General features: G+C 39.7%; 2 protein-coding genes across 2 annotated transcripts in view; one reads left to right on the plus strand and one right to left on the minus strand.

Moving 5' to 3' along the window:
- Positions 1 to 12,923, minus strand: part of COL10A1 (collagen type X alpha 1 chain) — an 80,792-nt gene extending 67,869 nt beyond the window's left edge. Inside the window, exon 1 of the mRNA XM_030556164.1 lies at positions 12,698 to 12,923. The gene's annotated coding sequence lies outside the window, so the exon portion shown is untranslated. The remainder of the gene's footprint in view (positions 1 to 12,697) is intronic.
- NT5DC1 (5'-nucleotidase domain containing 1) overlaps positions 1 to 19,384 on the plus strand; it is a 238,906-nt gene that overhangs the window by 99,720 nt on the left and 119,802 nt on the right.

Here is a 19,384-nt window from a genome sequence, read left to right on the forward strand (position 1 = left end):
AACAGGAATGGAAAATTCTACAAATGTGTCTTTTGTCTGAATGCTGACTAGAGCTCTAGTGCCTGAGGGGATTTGCTACATTTATGTTTTGTATAAGGCCTAATTCAGAGCCCACTGATCTCAGTGGACTTTGGATTGGGCCTATAATAGAGCTGAATAAAGCTACATTATGAACAAGTCCCAGAACACTCATTTAACACTGGTATCCACTACCCAGATACACCAGTGTTTCTGATGCTTGATTTTTATTATAAATGTTCCTTCATTTCATGTGCATTGGCTTGTAACCCTTGTGGTATCAGCAAAGGGCTGAGGTTTCCAGAATAGTGTGGTGGAGATGCAGAAAATATCATTTATAATAACAATAGTAAAGCTAATAAGTATTATGTGCCTTCATAGCATAACAATTGCAATTCCTTTTGAAATGTTTAAAAATAGACTTATTAAATATCAAGTGGTATAAAAAGAAAAGTCTCTCTCTGTTAATTAGAGCTGGTAGGAGAATGGTAATATTGTCCTCAAAATTTAAAAAAACAAACAAAAAAAGGAAACAGTTTTTCTTGTTCATTGAAAAACTGAACAGCCTCCAATGAAATGAGACTTGTGGAACATTTCTTTTTGGGGAAAAAGGTCTTTTCTCCATGTTCTATTTTTTAATTGTTTTCCTTTGGTGGAAAAATGTCAACCATGTCTATTGTTAGTGAAACTCTTTGACCTCCAAAAATCATTGTGAAACATCAAGAAGCCTTGGCATTGTGCAGTTGCTGTCATTCCTATATTGAATGTTACCTGCTTTTTTTCCTACTCAAATCAGATGCCAGTTTAAAAACCAAAACAAACAAAACCTGCCCTTCAACCTAGGAAGAATTTTATAAATATTTTCCCACCACTAATATAGTCACTTTTATTTAGTTATATTTAGAAAAACTAGTACATGTTTCTTTCCAACTGGCCTTTGCTTATGAAATATAACATGTTTAGTTTGGTTGCACGAGCTTTAAAAGGATATGGTAGATAGTGGATAGACAGGATAGATAAACAGTGCCAAGCTAGCTGAATATACATATTAAACTGTGAAGATCGTCTTTACAGCAGGAAACAAAAAAGAAGAGAGCTGCTTATGCTTTCTAAATTAGAAGTATTACATTTTGATAGTTTCCTCTGATAATACAGAAAAGATACATTAATCTTATACTTTTTTGATGATATTAAGACCTCACCACTGGAGGATGTTGATAGTTTGTATCATGTATTCATTCAGTCCTCAATCCTGTGAACACTTATGCACAGGCTTAACTTTTTATGCACCTCAGTAGCCTGACTTCAGTGGGACTATTCAGATGTGTAAAGTTAAGCATGTGCATAAGTGTTTTCAGGTTCAGTGCCTAGAACTCCTGCTTTATTTAACAGATATAAAGTATTCAGCATCTTCTTAAATTCATTTCTCTTGACTTTTTTAATTCATTTCTCAGTTGGTAAAGCAGAAGTAGTAACAGTGGTATGAATATTACAGATAGACAGACTGGTTTAAAACAAAGAAAAAAACCCCAAACAACTGGCTCAAATCTAACCTGAGCTGATATTTTTATTACTGAGCTTTGAAAAAAATTAATTTAGTTTTTTTCTTTCCTGTTCTTTTTCATAAACGTCTCAGTTCTTTTGAGATTAAAAGAATGAGTTCAGATTGGAACTTTCAGCAGTCCAGTTCACAGTCCGTATTGGCCTTGTTTTCTGACAGATAATGTCCACATTTGTTTCTGTGTGTGCATGTAATACATACCTACCTGTATTGACATATGTATCATAGATATGTATTATATATGTTAAAATTATATTAAAAAATACATTATGTATATCAAAATTTTGCTCCTGTGCTACTTAATGCTGAAATCTCTGATCAGCTATCAGTGCCACAACATGCTTTTGGGTGCTCATAGGATCTTCACATGGGAAGGTGAGGAAAATCTATTTTTGGTACTCAGAATAGAACTGTTTGCACACTAAATATGGTAATTAAACATCAGGCCTGTTATTTGCATGTTGGCTAATATTTATATTTGGTTGGGGATTTTTGGCTTGGGATTTATATCCAAATGCAACTATTGCCTTTAAAATCTGTTTGAGAATGGCACCTTTCTGTTGAACAGAAACCTATTTTTTTTTCTTTTCAGTCTTCTGAAGTGTACTGAAATCTATCATCACCCCAAACATGAAGCTAAGGGCTATTAAGGGTGTGTGAGTGTGTGGGGGGGGGTGTGGGGGGAATCGATCTCTCTCTCTCTAATAATCCTTCATATATCCTTTATATATGGGTTCTAGCAATTCATAGCTGGATTTTATATGATGTCCACATTAAGCTCTAAGGCACTTCACTGCTAGATGGTCCTCATTCCAAAATTTAGATATGGAGAATGGTCTAGCTGTGCATTAGCTGCCACATACAAATTGTAATCCTACTCTGAACCTTCCACCAGATAAATCTAGTCTAAGCATTTTAATAGATCACTAATCTTTAGCATGTTAAAGACATCCAGTGAAGTGCTGTCCTTCAAAATAATACGACGGGTAGTGGCTAGGGATGATGCAGAATGGTAATGCAATGATGATATAGACATTTGCAGATTGCTGTTATGGATATATTACAGTCAAGTGGAATGCACAAAATATATTCTGAGGGGTAGAAATCGGGATCACACAAAGGTGTTTGTGAAGTCACTGACAGGTGGAATATATAAATGGAGGGGAAGAGGTGCAGAGGAGTGGAGTTCAGTCCAAATCACTGAGGATCTCCCCAGTTCCAGCCACTTTAATTTCATTGTATTTATATTTCAACTTGTATTTATTCAAGACATGTTGAAGCTCTTTATTAGGAGCAAGTGAAGATTGATTGGACCACCTCATCGAATCCAAGTTGTTGCTCCTTAGTTGTCTGCAAGTTTGCTGATGAATAGCGGTTCTTGTATCCACCCTCACTACTCTCCAAATTTGCATGTACTACTTACACAGTTAACTTGCCCCTACTGGTCTAGAGATCAAGACAGTTGAATTAGAAATGGGAAAACCCATGGCAATGGAAAGTACAGTTACAGGGCCATTCGTGAGTCTCTTTCTATTAATTCTATGTATCTTCTCCAACATACTGTGGACATTCAGAGCCAGCCTCAGCATTCTGAGTTGTACCTGTGAAACAATTCACCCCTGCTCCATGTCCCCCATTACGCCCAGGATCAGGCTTAAATTTTGGGAATGTTTATTGAAATGATTCATTGCTTCTCCTCTTCTCCTTCCTTTCTCTTTCCCTCTCCAAATATACATACCATCACAAGCCTCCTCTGCCACAGGAGAACTAAAACCCAGATGGAATTTGTACAGAGTTGTCAGCATTTAAGAAATGTCCCTTGAAGTAGTTCCATGTAAGCTTGGGGGTCACTAAAGGGTGTGAAAGTGATTCTGATGAATGTTAGGTTATTATTTTTCTTCAGTTATTTAACTGGTGGATCTTGAGTAGCCAGCTCAACTAATTTAACAGAACTGTTAATAATCTCTCTCTGTGACACAGCTTCATGAGCTTCCAATATGCTTTTGAGGATACCCAGAGTTGTGAGTCATTGTGTTACCTCTCTGCCTCAGCAGGAATGAGTTCTGTGCCAGCTTCCTGCCACTCTAGTCTCTTTTCCTCACCAACAAACTCCTCAAGGTTCTCCCAGTCAACTCCATGAACTCCAGTCCCCGAGCTCATCAGAGAAGTTCCTCTGCAATGCACAGACCCTGCTGCTGTGTGTTCACAGAAGATATTAAATTTATTGCTCTTTAAAGAGTCAATACATCACTGCTTATTAATTTAACTGGGTAAATATATTCCTCACTTCAAACACAGCACTGAGTTGGTTTATAGCAAAAGTAAAACAAGCTTATTAATATAAGAGCATAGATTCAGTGATACCAAATAGAGATAAAGGTAGAGGTGTTTACTAGGAAATAAAGAGAAAACAAGCATCTGGAAGTCTAAAATTTAATTTATCAAGATACAGTCTTTGGTAAAGATGGCTTCTTTTACCCACAGTCTCCTTTCCAACTTTTTACTGGCCAGCTTGGCCAGAACCCATCACAGAGATTGTATTGTTTGGTTTCTTTGTCTCCTGAAGAGAAGGATAAAGAAGGAGTCACTGTTCCTTAGATTCCTACAGGTCAGGAAAGCCTCCTGGGAAGTCACTCTTCTGTGTCTCACTAGGATGCAGGAGTTATGTTAATTTTCTGAGGGGTAGCCTTGTTAGTCTGTATCAGCAAAAACAATGAGGAGTCCTTTAGAGACTAACAAATTTATTTGAACATAAGCTTTTGTGGACTATAACCTACTTCTGAGGCTGAGGGAACCGGGATTGTTTAGTCTGCAGAAGAGAAGAATGAGGGGGGATTTGATAGCTGCTTTCAACTACCTGAAAGGGGGTTCCAAAAAGGATGGATCTAGACTGTTCTCAGTGGTACCAGATGACAGAACAAGGATTAATGGTCTCAAGTTGCAGTGGGGGAAGTTTAGGTTGGATATTAGGAAAAACGTTTTCACTAGGACAGTGGTGAAGCACTGGAAGGGGTTACCTAGGGAGGTGGTGGAATCTCCTTCCTTGGAGATTTTTAAGGTCAGGCTTGACAAAACCCTGGCTGGGATGGTTTAATCAGGAATTGGTCCTGCTTTGAGCAGGGGGTTGGACTAGATTACCTCCTGAAGTCCCTTCCAACCCTGATATTCTATGATTCAAATGTTAATAGACTTAGAGGAAAAGTTTGAAGGATGTTTGTGTAAAGTAATGACTTTACTTTAAAACTAGATTTTTTTCCCTTTCCACGGTGGGAATTCAACATTTGGGATCCTAAATATGTTAGAAAATGAAATAATCATGAAGAATCAAACAGTTAATCACCGAAAGAGTACACAACCAAAAAATCAGTACGGGACCGTTGTCAGAGGCCAATGGAAAAGGGTCAAAACTAGGGAATCAAATGACTGGAGGTTTTGAAATGACCCATAGCTGTACAAAAGTTCTAAGAGCTGTAAGAGAGATTGAGAGTTAGTTAGGGTACTAAAAGATCAATGAACTGGATCTGCATCATGTCTGAGTTCCCCAGTAGGAATGAGTTGCAGCTTCCTTATCCCAAACTCTCTGGCAGTGTTATAAATGTTCCTCAATACCTTTCTAACTCGTGTCACCAGCAAAAGGTCCTTGGTGATCTTATGCCAGTGGTGGGTCAGGTGTTGTGGAGTTCCTCTTACATGTGCCCCCTTCTCTGACCTCCTTATGTTTTCCAACAATGCAATCCCTCTCCCTTCCCTTATACGGAGGTCTTGTGTGATAAGCTGGTGCAGGAACTGGCTTTGCTACCTTTAACAGCTTTTTGCCACTGGAGAGTGACCTTATGCAAGAATACACCCCCTTGCTGTTTCTTATCAGGTGACGTTTACTTGGCACTTCTTGAACAGTGGAAGGTGTACTTAGCAGACTGAAGAATCCAGCTCAGGGTGATAAACAGAATAATTGACTCCAAAAAAGCACCCAATTGGCTGATAAAATAACTTGTAAATTCTGATAATTCTGCTAATTTAATATTGTTAACTTAATTGAGCGATATAGTACATGGAAAATTACTTGCAACCTCTAAAAACTTCACTGATGGAGTGACCTTATACTGATGGAGTAACCTTATATCTTTTAATATATTTTTATAAATATCCAAGGTATAATGTGTGTCTTGTGTGACCTTGAATGAAAATTGTCATACAACTTTAAATACGTGCAGGTGACAGTATACATTAAAGAAGGCGTAGTGGCCTGGACCAGAAATTGCATATTTATCTTTATTTTGGTATGAGGCCAATACCTCTGGGAAGTGCATTAGGTTACAGATACAGAATAAACTGAATTTTAGGGCTTCTGTGTTCAATGATGTGGTTTTGCAGAAAATTAAGATATATGAATGGCAACTATGTTGTAAGACACGAATATACATAGCTTCCACGCTGGTGTGTCTCCTCCCCTCCCATCTCCCCATCTGACACTATTTTCTTTTTGTGCAAATATGACAAAACTGACAGCAGAAGAAGAGCCATCAACTTTGCATGACAAGCCATGCTAAACAACTTTAGCAACCTCGAAGTCTTGGGGCTTTGAATTTAGCAAGGCTGCATGCCATATCAAAGAAAAATTGCTGGCACATCCTGTTTAAAATGAAAAGAGGCAGTCCTGGTCTTCATGACAATCTGGCTGGGACTCCATGTTTATTTTCAATATTCCTGTACAAGTAAAAACTGTCTGCTGAAGATTACAGTGTGCTAGTTTTCTTATTACAAAGAGTTTATTGTTGTTTTTTTTTAATTACAGGTTGGCCCTTTTGTATGCTAGAATAAAATCTTATTGTATTTCATGGTGTAGGATGCTGGGGGACTTAAGCATGTGCTGGAAGGGATGAATTTAACATAATTAAGTGCTTTGCTGAATTTGGACTGTAGTGTCGCCACTCTTACTAAAGAGTGTTGCTGTCTTTACATTTTCTTATAGGTTCTCCTTTTTACTTTATTCTGGGAGTCATGAGTTGCAGGGGTGAATTTTTTGGTGACTGTTTTAAAGGTCACTATTCTTGGTGCAGGTCTCCATCTGTCTATTTAGAGACTTATGTTATGCTTATTACTATGGTGGTCTGAGTATTTCTGGAATTCTCTGTCTCATAGATTCTCTTCTCTATAAGTCTTTGATGGCTCTTTGTGACAAAGGAAGAACAGATGATGCTTCCTCCAGATCCTGTTAATTTTAAGGGACTAGCTAGGTTGGGTCATCTGATGTGGTCCCTCTCCTAGGAAAAGGGTCAGACCTTTTGAAAAGAAATACTATTGCAATGGTCCAATCACTATAACAACACTAAGAGTGAAATGTATTATTTTGGATCACTACAGGATTAGTTGTTTTAAATAAGAGACAAAATCCAGGATCCAAACTGGAGCTCCAGTTCAACAAGGTACTTAAGCTGTGCCTAACTTAATGCATGTAAGGTGTCCTATTGAAATCATTGAGACTACTGAGACTTTTCAAGTTAGCGTGCGCTTAAGTATATGGCTGAATTGGGCCCTTGGATCTCCCTTGTGGCAGCAGAACTCATTGCCTCTGAGTCCCTCAGGCAGCTTAATTTTTGAGTGTTTCACTGTATTTCCATTCTACCTCATCATATTGGTCACTTTTACTGAGTTCGTTAGTGTGATAAGTGATTTGAATAAAGTAAATTTAAAACAAATGTCAAAGGTCCTGATTTTCCAGCTAAAGGAAGCCCCAAGTTATGGCTCTTCTTCCGTCCTCTGTCTGTCTTTCTCCCCATTAATATGGCATCATGTTCACGTTCAGGGATCCCTGCTGTATTATACTGCAATGCAACGGAGTACAGCTGAGAGCTATAACTATCATAGCTGTTTTGTTTTATTTTTCAGTGTGTATAATTGCTCTCCAAAGTCTACTTAATTACTCTGCTTTTTGGTTTTTTTCCAGGCTGTGACGTTATTGATATAAACTGGGACCATATAGAACATGGTTTGCAACCAAGGTCCTGTAGTGGCACCAAATCCTATGTAAAGGGGGTCATATAAGGTGTCGAAGACCAGGCTATGGGTTACTGGTTATGATTATGCTGTTTGTATGCCTGTATCATTTTGTAATTGAAGTTATAAGTATTGGATCTATACTGTCTGTATTTCAAATTGATGCTGCCGTTCTGGGAAACACCCCAGACAAGTTGGTGTTAGCTCTGCTTAGCCTGCTTGATGGCCCATTAAGGACCATCAGCTACACAATTGACCCATTGAGAGGAGGCAGATATGCCTTGTAACTCAGCAAAGTATGCAGGGACTTGCCCAAGTGACTCCAAACTCCATTTTGCAGTAATTTTCCACAGTAAGAACAAAGTGTTCTTACACCTGGAAGTGCCTATATAAGGCTGATGCCTCATCTCCATTTGGTCTTCAATCCTGCTTCTTACCTCTGGAGGGACTTTGCTACAAACAGAAGCTCTGCACAAAGGACTGAATGACCCATCCCAGCTGGGATGTTCTCCAGAGACTTGATTTGAACCTGCAGTTTACTCCATCACTGCTACAAGCCTGAACTAAGAACTTTGCCATTACTGTATGTAATTGATTCCATTTAACCAATTCTAGCTCTCATCTCTATCTTTTTCCTTTTAAGAATAAACCTTTAGATTTTAGATTCTAAAGAATTGGCAACAGCGTGCTTTGTGGGTAAGATCTGATGTGTATATTGACCTGGGTCTGGGGCTTGGTCCTTTGGGATCGAGAGAACCTTTTTCTTTTACTGGGGTGTTGGTTTTCATAACCATTCATCCCCAGGACGGGAGGCACTGGTGGTGATACTGGGAGACTGGAGTATCTAAGGAAATTGCTTGTGTGACTTGTGGTTAGCCAGTGGGGTGAAACCAAAGTCCTTTTTGTCTGGCTGGTTTGGTTTGCCTTAGACGTGAAAAAACCCCAGCCTTGGGCTGTGACTGCCCTGTTTAAGCAATTGGTCCTGAATTGGCACTCTCAGTTGGGTCCCGCCAGAACCGCATCATCACACAGGCATCTCCATTTCAGTCCATGTCCCAGCACTTCACAGTCAGTGTAATAAATTCTGACCCATCTTGAAAGCCCAATAGCAAGGATTGAAAAAAGAGGTGCCTCAAAACAATATATTTTTTTAAATGCAACATATAGCCATATCACTATAAAGAAGCCATTTATATGAGCCATTCAGTCTGTAGGATGATGAAGTGTGATTGTTAATATCAAACATTCTAATAAGTTCTTCAAAGCTGTCACAATAAAATTGTGGGTGGAGAAGGTACAGACTGTTCACCAAACTGTGGCCCTCAATACAGCTAATGACCACTCTCTCACTTTTTAATATAGAGATGAGGCCCTTAGACAACAGGTCCCAGAGTGCAGCGCTCCACCTGATCTGAGAGAAGGGAATTGTATGTTCTGACCTGTAGGATTCTCTTAGGCTTGGTCTACGCTACGTGTTTAAACCGATTTTAGCAGGGTTAAACTGATTTAACGCTGTACCCGTCCACACTACGAGGCCCTTTATATCGATATAAAGGGCTCTTTAAATCAGTTTCTGTACTCCTCCCCGACGAGAGGAGTAGCGCTAAAATCGGTATTACCATATCGGATTAGGGTTAGTGTGGCCGCAAATCGATGGTATTGGCCTCCGGGTGGTATCCCACAGTGCACCACTGTGACCGCTCTGGACAGCAATCTCAACTCGGATGCAGTGGCCAGGTAAACAGGAAAAGCCCCGAGAAATTTTGATTTTCATTTCCTGTTTGCCCAACGTGGAGCTCTGATCAGCACGGGTGGCAATGCAGTCCCAAATCCAAAAAAAGCTCCAGCATGGACCATATGGGAGATACTGGATCTGATCGCTGTATGCGGAAACAAATCTGTTCTATCAAAGCTCCGTTACAGAAGATGAAATGCCAAAGCGTTTGAAAAAAAAATCTACAGGCTACACAGTGCTGCGTGACAAGCGTAACAGGAAGCCAGAGACTCAAATGGACGCTCATGGAGGGAGGGAGGGGGTACTGAGGACTCCAGCTATCCCACAGTCCCCAGCAGTCTCTGAAAAGTATTTGCATTCTTGGCTGAGCTCCCAGTGCCTGTAGGTTCAAACGCGTTGTCTGGCGTGGTTCAGGGAATAGATCGTTAATTTACTCCCCCAGCCCCATGTGAAAGAAAAGGGAAAGAAACTGTTTCTTGACTTCTTTCAATGTCACCCTATGTCTACTGAATGCTGCTGGTAGACGCGATGCTGCAGCAGTGAAGAGCAGTATCCACTCTTCTCCCCTGCCTGGTGGCAGACGGTGTGGTAGGACTGCTAGCCATCCTTGTTATCAACCCGTGAGTGCTTCTGGCTGGCTTCAGGTGAGGCTGGCCGGGGGGCGCCTGGGTGAAAATAGGAATGATTCTTGGTCATTCCCAGTAGATGGTACAGAACGGCTGGTAACGGTCCTTATCATAGCAACTGGAGGCTGAGCTCCATCAGCCCCCTCCCTTTCATGTGTAAAGAAAAGATTCTGTCCTGCCTAGACTATCATAGCAGCGGCATGCTGGACTCCCCTCCCTCGCACCGCTTAATGTCCTGCCTGGACTATCATAGCACCGGGAGGCTGCCTCCCCCTCATTTTATCTCACTAACAAGTCACTGTTTCTTATTCCTGCATTCTTTATTACTTCATCACACAAATGGGGGGGGGACACTGCCATGGTAGCCCAGGAGGGTTGGGGGAGGAGGGAAGCAACGGGTGGGGTTGTTGCAGAGGCACCCCCCGTGAATGGCATGTAGCTCATCATTTCTGTGGGATCTGGCATGGAGCACTGTGCTCTCTGATACACTGGTTCTCTAGTACACTTGCCCCATATTCTAGGCAGGACTGACTCTATTTTTAGAAACCATAAAGGAGGGATTGACTCAGGGAGTCATTCCCAGTTTTGCCTTTGCGCCCCCAACCGATCTCAGCCAGGGGCACCCATGATAGCAGCAGACAACACAGAAGGTCAGATAACCGTCATCTCATTGCCAATTTACACCGGCAGCAGACGGTACAGAACGACTGATAACCGTCTCTGCTATCATGCAAAAGCAAATGAATGCTGCTGTGTAGCGCTGGAGTATCACCTCTGTCCGCGGCATCCAGTACACATATGGTGACTGTAAAAAAAAAAGAAAAGCTGAACGGGCTCTATGGTTGCCATGCTATGGCGTCTGCCAGGGCAATCCAGGAAAAAAGGGCGCAAAATGATTGTCTGCCGTTGCTTTCCCGGAGGAAGGAAGGAATGACGACATTTACCCAGAACCACCCGCGACAGTGATTTTTGCCCCATCAGCCACTGGGCTCTCAACCCAGAATTCTAAGGGGCGGGGGAGACTGCGGGAACTGTGGGATAGCTACGGAATAACTACCCACAGTGCAACACTCCGGAAATCGACGCTAGCCTCGGACCATGGATGCACACCACCGAATTAATGTGCTTAGTGTGGCCGCGTGCACTCGACTTTATACAATCTGTTTTATAAAACCAGTTTATGTAAAATCAGAATAATCCTGTAGTGTAGACGTACCCTTTGTTGCGTCACTCTATTAAGGATAAGGGCAGCTACAGTTTGCTTGATTTAGTGTAAATTAAATCTGGCCTTCACACTCTGCAAATCTGCAAACTGACAACATCTCTTGTAGTGCAAAGGTTAAGCCCTCCTGTGGTAGTACATATTCTGGAGGCACTGTTAAAATGATCTTAGGGTGAGTTGTGATGATTCCCCCAGAAAAGTTACGCTTTATAAATTCAGTCCCTATTGTAAATCTGTAACAGTGTTATTGTGAAGGTGCTCTGGAATCTTCATTGAAAATGTATTTTTTCTGTTCATGAGCCAATTTTCAAATCTTAAAACTCAATGGATTTTTAAATGGAGTGACCCTAAATCATTTGCTGAAAAGTTTCCACTCCAAACTAAGGATTAAGTGGTATGTAAAATTCAGTTTTTTTAAAAAGTTGCTGTTTTTCAGTAGAGCGTGATGAAAAAAGCATCTGAAACCACAGAAAGTTCCTCCCTCCCTTTTTGTCCATGTTATAAAAAAAACAAAATAGCTAAACTCATGCAGAAGAAAAATTGAAAGGAGAGGGGGAGGGGGAAAAGCTTAAATACCAATTGTCAGTTCAAACCATTTTTTAAGGTAAAATAATAAACCCCTTAGAAAGGGAGTTTGTAGTTCATGGTTGGTACATCCTTAACTTTGTGCCATAACAGGTGTAGTTTTTTTTACTCCTTTTGGAGCATTAGCATTGTTGAAGCGTTTAAATGAAATGACTTGCAAACACATTGAAACATAACGGAAATTAAACAACATGTTTTCAATTAAATCTTTCAATCTAGCAGGTTCATCCCTCTTTTTGTTAACAGCATTGTACAAAGACACTTTATATAACAAGCATCACTGAGGGGCTCTGGAATATTTTGAACCTAAGTCTTTTGAATTCACAGGAATTACCCTATGTTAATAACTCAGCAAATATTGTAATTAGGCTATTAAAAATCTATCCTGTGATTAATCTGAAAGGAAAGTAGCACTGTTTTCAAATAGTCTAATAACTAGATCATAACCCATAATCAATTTGAAATGTATCCCATTGGAAACGTGAGGGGATTACACAACAGAAATAGGGTTTTTCATTCTCTGTGTGTACATCACATGAAGAAATATTAAATGCATATGAAGGCTCAGTAAATCATTTTGCTATTCAGACACTGAATTTCAGATAAGTGGAATATTTGCTGGTATTTTTACATTTTGTATTGTATTCCGAGACTTGAAAAGAATGGAATGTCTTTTTCCTACTTGCAGTAACATTTATTGCTTCTTATTCAGCGCTTGCTAGTAAAGATAATAAAATGTGAGCATAAATCAGCCTATTTTAAGAGACATCTTGTTTTATATAATCAACTTAGATCAAATACATTTTGAAAGAAAAATATTGCACTGTTTTACATTCATTTCATCTGAAAATAACACAATTACTTATTCTTTTTTTTTTGTAACTGCCATGTATTTTAGTAATTCCCTCCCATCTTTCTGGATGTCTGACTACATGACTACATTCTCATCCTACCTTTTAGCTGAGTGAAAGATGTCTTTAAATAGAGGGGAATGCCTGCTTGCTGGATGTCACGGAAAGTTGCCACTTTCTCGGAGAAGGGGTGCTCCTCCTGCAGCAGTCATGATTCACAGAATCTTTCAGCAGGCATTTCAGGAGGGTTAAAGTGAGGCAGCTCGCTAATTCAAGAGCCTTTTTTGGTAGCTTTTGGATTTTTTAACTTTTTATGCAAAGCTAAGCTGAATCATATGCTGGCTACTGAATGATAGATCTGCCTTCTGAGTCAGTTCCAGGAGCGAATAATTTTCTGTTTCCCAGCAGTTAAATGGCTCTATATGAGAGGTGGAAGGGGATTGAGGATTCTTGTTCATCTGATCCCATGTGTTAATTTAAAGAAGAGTATGACATTTATTTTGGCATACATCTCTATGCTGGGATGGGATTAGTATGATTTGGAAAGCAAAATCTCTAGTGTTTCTAATTAATCAAAATTATTTGTATACTTTAAGAAGAAAACCCACTCTGTCATTATAGTGTCTTCTCATGTTTATTGCTCTGTTCACGTTACAGTATCAAAGTTCAGATTTCAGAATTGTTTGGATAATTCCTGGGAGGTCTTATTGCTGATTCTACATCTGTCTTCCAGCTTTGTGCTACTATGAGTTTTATATGTACAATGTCAGCCAGATTTAGGATGTACAGGAGCTTTGCCTGAGTAAAGAGTGATGGTCTTAAGAGAACTGACTATAGGTTTTAGAGTGGGACCCATGGAATAATCTCCTCTCCAGCCCCTCTTTCCTCTCTTCCCCATTTGAGCTGTCTGTTTTGGAACCCTGAGTATCTCCATTTGTCATACACTCCTCCGAAGCCCAGGTCACAGCTGTTAGTTCTATGATCAAAGAAGATTACATTGGGTTCTATTGTAAGTCCATCACCTTTTCTCCTTAATTAGCTGGAGACTGCATAGTCATATAACACAAGGCACTTCTTTATCATCAGAGAAAGAGAGCTTTACCTCTGGAGTATTTTCAGGCTCTGGTTCTGGGAGAAAGAATAGGACCAGAAAATCAAACTTAAATCTCGTGAATGACAGTGCAGTGGTGTGCATTAACTGTGGATCACTGAGCTGATTTGGAAGTCTTTCCTTAACGTTTCTATTTAATTTTCACATTTTTATAATGTGATGAAGTGGGCCTCATGAAATACTGCATCTTTAAGTGAGTGCTGATACAAAAATGAACCAAACACCATCGTGGTTGCTTTTATGTAGTATTACAAATGAATCATAGAAATTACAGATGAAAGATACCATTCTTTTGCTAGTGCAGAATATTCCCTACAGTACATTCTTAGAGATGAGCCAAAACTGGAACTTCAGATCAGAATATTTGGGAATTTCAGATAGGTTTGGATTCAGATCCCCAAATTCAAACCCGCATGGTTTTGGTTTTATGTTGGATCCAAAATAGGAAGGGGTTCACTTTCCATTTCTGGTTCACATTTAGCCCAAATTTTGTCAGAAGAGTTCTGTAGAAATTCTTTTGTCCTCAGATAGAAGAAATTCTTTAAGAGCTGTTGATCTGCCTGATTGCCCTGTCAGTACGATGCCATCTATGTCAAACCCAGACTCTAGCCCTAATTCTGCCTAGAACTTGAGCTCTGTATTTAATGCAATCTAGACATGGCTTGGAACTCTGCCTTTCTACCCACCTTCATTTGAGTTTCCTTGAAAAATTATTCCAATTGGATGAATCTGAGTGGAATTGTCAATTTTTAACAAGACTATTTTGAAGTTAATGAGTGCAATCCTGGCCCAACTGAAGTTTATGGAAGTTTTGCTATACAACCTTATTTTGGTCCCCTTTTGCACATGCATTGTGGCAAAGCCTTTAATCACATGATCACACAGTATTTTATCCACATGGCACTCAGGGAATGAATCAGGGTTGGTTAGTGAATGAGGCTGGGATCTATAGGACCTTTGCCTCATTTGCTGAAGAAGTTGGAAGGTTTGTAGTAAACAGTGTGGATGGTTGGAGAAAGAGAAGGGATGGTCTCCTGGATAAGACAGATGAAGGATTCTGGCCCTGCTGCTATCACAGAATTCCTATGCAGACCAAGACATGGCTTCTGATCTACTTGAGCTCAGTGGCAAAACTCCCAGTAACATCAATGATGCAGGATCAGGCTCCAAATCCTTTAAATCAAATGTGTTGCAGGTGGCAGCTAATTGTGTGCTCCTCATTTTCTAAGTGCTTCATATTAACGCACGTAAGGGCCTGAGTTGTGGAAGTAGTGAGCACTCACAACTGCAATTGAAGTAAGTGAGAATACTGCCCTGAGTGTATAAAGTGCCATGAAATGCTAAGTATTCTGAAAAATAAGGTCCTAGGCATCTTCAAACAGTCACCCAAAATGAGTGGACACTCCTGACCCTAGTGTCTCTGTGCCTCAGTTCTTGACTTATAGAATGAGGATGATACCACCTCATCTCAGAGGAGCAGGGTGCAGATAAATTCATTTAATGTTTGCCAAGCACACACCTATTAATTACAGTAATTAGTGTCACAGAAAAGCTAATGAGTAAATTGATAATTCCGTATTCAGAGCAGCGTGTGAAGGGTATGCAGAAATAAGACACCGGTCAGCATACTGAATGATGAGGATAAAATGAAACATTGAATAGCTGCCTATTTGGTGAGCGCCATCTGTTGTATGCACTGAATGAGGCAGGGGTCTTTTCAAAAAAATAATATTTGATCTGGTAATTAAAGTCTGTATCATAATGCAGATGAACGACAGGGCTAATTAAGGTTGCACAGGAAACCTTAATACTGACATTTCCCACCTTTTCAGTGCTTGACTTTGTAATTAATATTCTTTTAATGTAGGTTTCTTCTTTTTTCTTATTTAATTCATTTACTAAACTTTTTAAAAAGCAAACTGAAAAAATAAAATTTCCATCACATAGGAACACATTGACTCCAACATTGTGTCATCAGCAGGACTGGAACCTTTACATCCATAGCATAGATCTCTGCCACTTGAACTAGTGGAGCAATTGATTGTCATTTTATACATGGACCAGCCATAAATGGAGATGAACATGCTGTTTGCCAGTGGGATCCATAGGTATTTACTGATAGCAAAGGAATGTTGAGACTCAGGAATCCTGATTTAATTCCCAGGTCTGGTGGTTTCAGACCCCTTTGCTCCCATTTCCAAGCCTGGCTCCTTCTAGTCTGCTCCCTCCAGCATGCCTCTGTCCATTCCCTCCCATCACCTGGCTCTTGTCAGAGTCTTTCTCTGCCACCCTCCCCTGGCTCCTGGCTGCTCCCATGCCTCCCTGATGTCCATATGTCTTCTCACTCCACTGTATTTCAGGTTATTTTCTTCTCCTCCAGGTTGATTGGGTGCCAGCAATTAGAGCATTGAGAGCATTTGAAAGATAATCTGTCTTTCAATTCTGGTGCCTCATGCCACTTAAGTCACTGAGAGGAGGAATTGCAGCGACTTTTCAGCTTGGAAAAGAGATAACTAAGGGGGGATATGATAGAGGTCTATAAAATCATGGCTGGTGGAGAGAAAATAAATAAGGAAGTGTTATTTACTCCTCATAACACAAGAACTAGGCATCATGAAATGAAATTAATAGGCAGCAGGTTTAAAACAAACAAAAGGAAGTATTTCTTCACACAACATACAGTCCACCTGTGGAACTCTGTGCCAGAGGATGTTGTGAAGGCCAAGACTATAATAGGGTTCAAAAAAGAACTAGATAAATTCATGGAGAATGGGAATGGGCTGCAGGGGATGGGATGGATTACTTATGAAAGTTCTGCTCAGCCCTGGAGCCTTGGGATGGAGTTTGCTGAGTTGCTCTGTGGTGATTTCAAATGTTTAGTCTGGTTGGTACATAGGAGCTCTGTGAGGATGGACTATGCTCATTATAGATGGAAACTTTGGAGAATTTAGCTGCTGAACCTTAAGAAGCCTCTACTGCACACGTGCAAACTGCAAATTAGGATAGATTTTCACTGGAATGTCAGAAAGGGCAATTCTTAACACCAGGGCAATGCCTCTGCCAGATTTCAAATCCCTCTCCAAAGCATAGCAGTGCTAGAGGTTCCCAGTGAAACAGTTGTAAAATGTTTTAACATCTAAGAGTCCAAAGTGGATTGTTTGAGTGGACAGAAGAGTGACCATAGTGGAAGTCATGAGGACTTCATGAGCCTACCAAAAACTTTAGTCATCTTTGCTAGGAGACTCTTTGCATGCAAGCACAACAGCAAAACGTATATATATACTTCTTCAGGAGGAGAGGTGCACTTATCCCAAATGCCTTCTCATTATTGGAAACTCCAACAGTGCTCACAGTGATTCCTTCTTGGGACACACAATTCTCTAACTGAGTAAGCACCAAGTGCCTGCTACATTTCTGCCTCACAAGACAGGATCTGTTACCAAGGGCCTATTTCTCCATCATGAACCTGAGAGACTGAGCCTATCTGCCCGATTTTTGAGAGGAAACACTTAAATGGCTGTTCAGTCAGAGTAATCAACACTTTACTTGCTTCCACAAAGTATCTTTCTCAAAATTTTCACAAGTGACTATTGACTTTTGGACCTCAAGTTTTGGGTACCCAGTTTGAAAAACTTTAAAAGGACCTAATTTTCAGAAACTGCTGAACACCCCCATTTGAAAGTCTAGCCTTTTTAAGGTGTCTCAGGTTGGCCATCCAATGTCACAAGCTAATTTTGAAAATCTTGGCCTAAATATGAATAAGATTAGAAAATTAAGGAGGCAAAAGTCTTCCAACTTCTCCTTATAACAGTGTTGTTTTTTCCTTTGTAAAGAGTTTATTTGCGTGGAATCAACAATAGGCTCAGAACCAGACAGATTTTTAAAGTAATATATCTTTAAAATAATATTTGCACAGGAAATTAATTTGTAAGATGAGGCAAAGAGACAACAACACAGTGAGGGGTGAGAAGTAGTTGTAGAAGATGTGCCAATAAAAACACTTTGTTTCATGGGATCACTTGCACAAGCATGTGCTACCCCATTGTTTTACAAAAAAGAGTCTTCATTTCCTAGTGGATAGCAAACTGCGAACATCTACATGAAAGTAATATTAAAAGGCACATTTTCAGGGTGTTGCCTGTCTAGTTCCACTGTACTGAAAACTATTGCAGGGCTTAACCCTGGAGTCATTAGACAAACAAAACTCCCATTAATTATCAGTGGGGGCTTTGTTCATATAACAGTTCAGCATTGCGCTATAAGGATATAACTTTAACTTGAACAGGCAAAGCAGTTCAAAATTAAGGCTGAAATGCTGTCCTTTGTTCAATTTGCTATGCTTAAGTTGCTGTTATTGAAGATTTTACCTACCATATGTCTTGCACATCATGCTGAGTTAAGATTTAGTTTTCAGCCTTCAGTCTTGGCACCTTCTTTTGTTGGTTTATATTGGGTCCTTAATGTTATGTTGACATAGCAATTTATGAAGTTTAATTTTATTTACAAACAAATTAGATAATCATTTGTAGATTTCTATTAAGTTATATTAATGACTTTTCAGTGAGATTTAATAAGTATTGATGTACATTAACATTAGAAAACATTAGATGTGCTAATGACTCATCTTATATCTACAAAAAGGCTGTTCCTGGTAAAAGATCTAACAGGATATATCCATATGCAGGTACCATTTTTAAGAACCGAATTTCATTAGATTATTAAGATGTCTGTGACTGAAACTTACAACTTTAGTAAATATTGTAAGTAGCAGAGTGCCATTCCTGTGCTGTACTCAGGAGCTTTCCTCCTATCAATTCAGTTCTTTTTTCTTTTTTTCTCCTTTCTGTCACACCTCCCTCATTAATTTGGCTACAACAATACATTTTTGTCAAAAAGAACATTTTTGCGGCCTTCAAACTGGATTAATCTGATGTCTGGAAACTTGTTCCCAAAACTGAGCACTCTTGACTGATACTGTTTTAACCCTGACTGCTACAGGTTCTGTCATCTGTATTATTACAGAGTAGTTGGCTTGTCTTTGTGGGAATGGAAGCTTTCTGCCCTCTAGAGCCACATTGAGGGCCATCTCCTTTAGTTTCAATAGTATCGAAGGCTCAGTACCTCTTGTTGGTAAGTAAACTTGATTGTTAGCCCTTTCCTTCACTTCAAATATTTTTTTTCTTTTTGCCTTCTAGAAAGGAGGGACAAACTACTAGAGTGCCACACATCCTGGCCATATGTGCCAGGACATCCATTACTTCAGATCAATGATTTTTGGGTCTCTTCTCTATTCCATTGTAAAGAAGTGGCTTTGGGGTGATGGGGATTCTCCTAGCACAATGGAGCCCCAGTCTTGTTGGGGACCTCTGGTCACTACTGTAATACAAATAATAAAATAATAATTGAAAATCCATGGTAGTGATACAGGTCTACTGCATATTCTCTTCACGATACATGCATGCCACTCTACTGCCATTAACTCTGAGGGTACTTACAGACTATCATGATGGCTTTGTTCTCTAGTGCAAGTCTAATGTGTTAGTCACAAAATATCTTAAGTAGGTAATATCTTAAAAACTTTGGTATCACCATGATAAATAGAAAACTGAATAATGGCTCAGTCTCTATTTCTCTCATTCTCTCACTCCAAAACTTCTGTATTTTCCTTGATTCCAGAA

Source organism: Gopherus evgoodei, chromosome 3 (genome assembly GCF_007399415.2).
Source record: "Gopherus evgoodei ecotype Sinaloan lineage chromosome 3, rGopEvg1_v1.p, whole genome shotgun sequence".
Lineage (NCBI taxonomy): Eukaryota > Metazoa > Chordata > Testudines > Testudinidae > Gopherus > Gopherus evgoodei.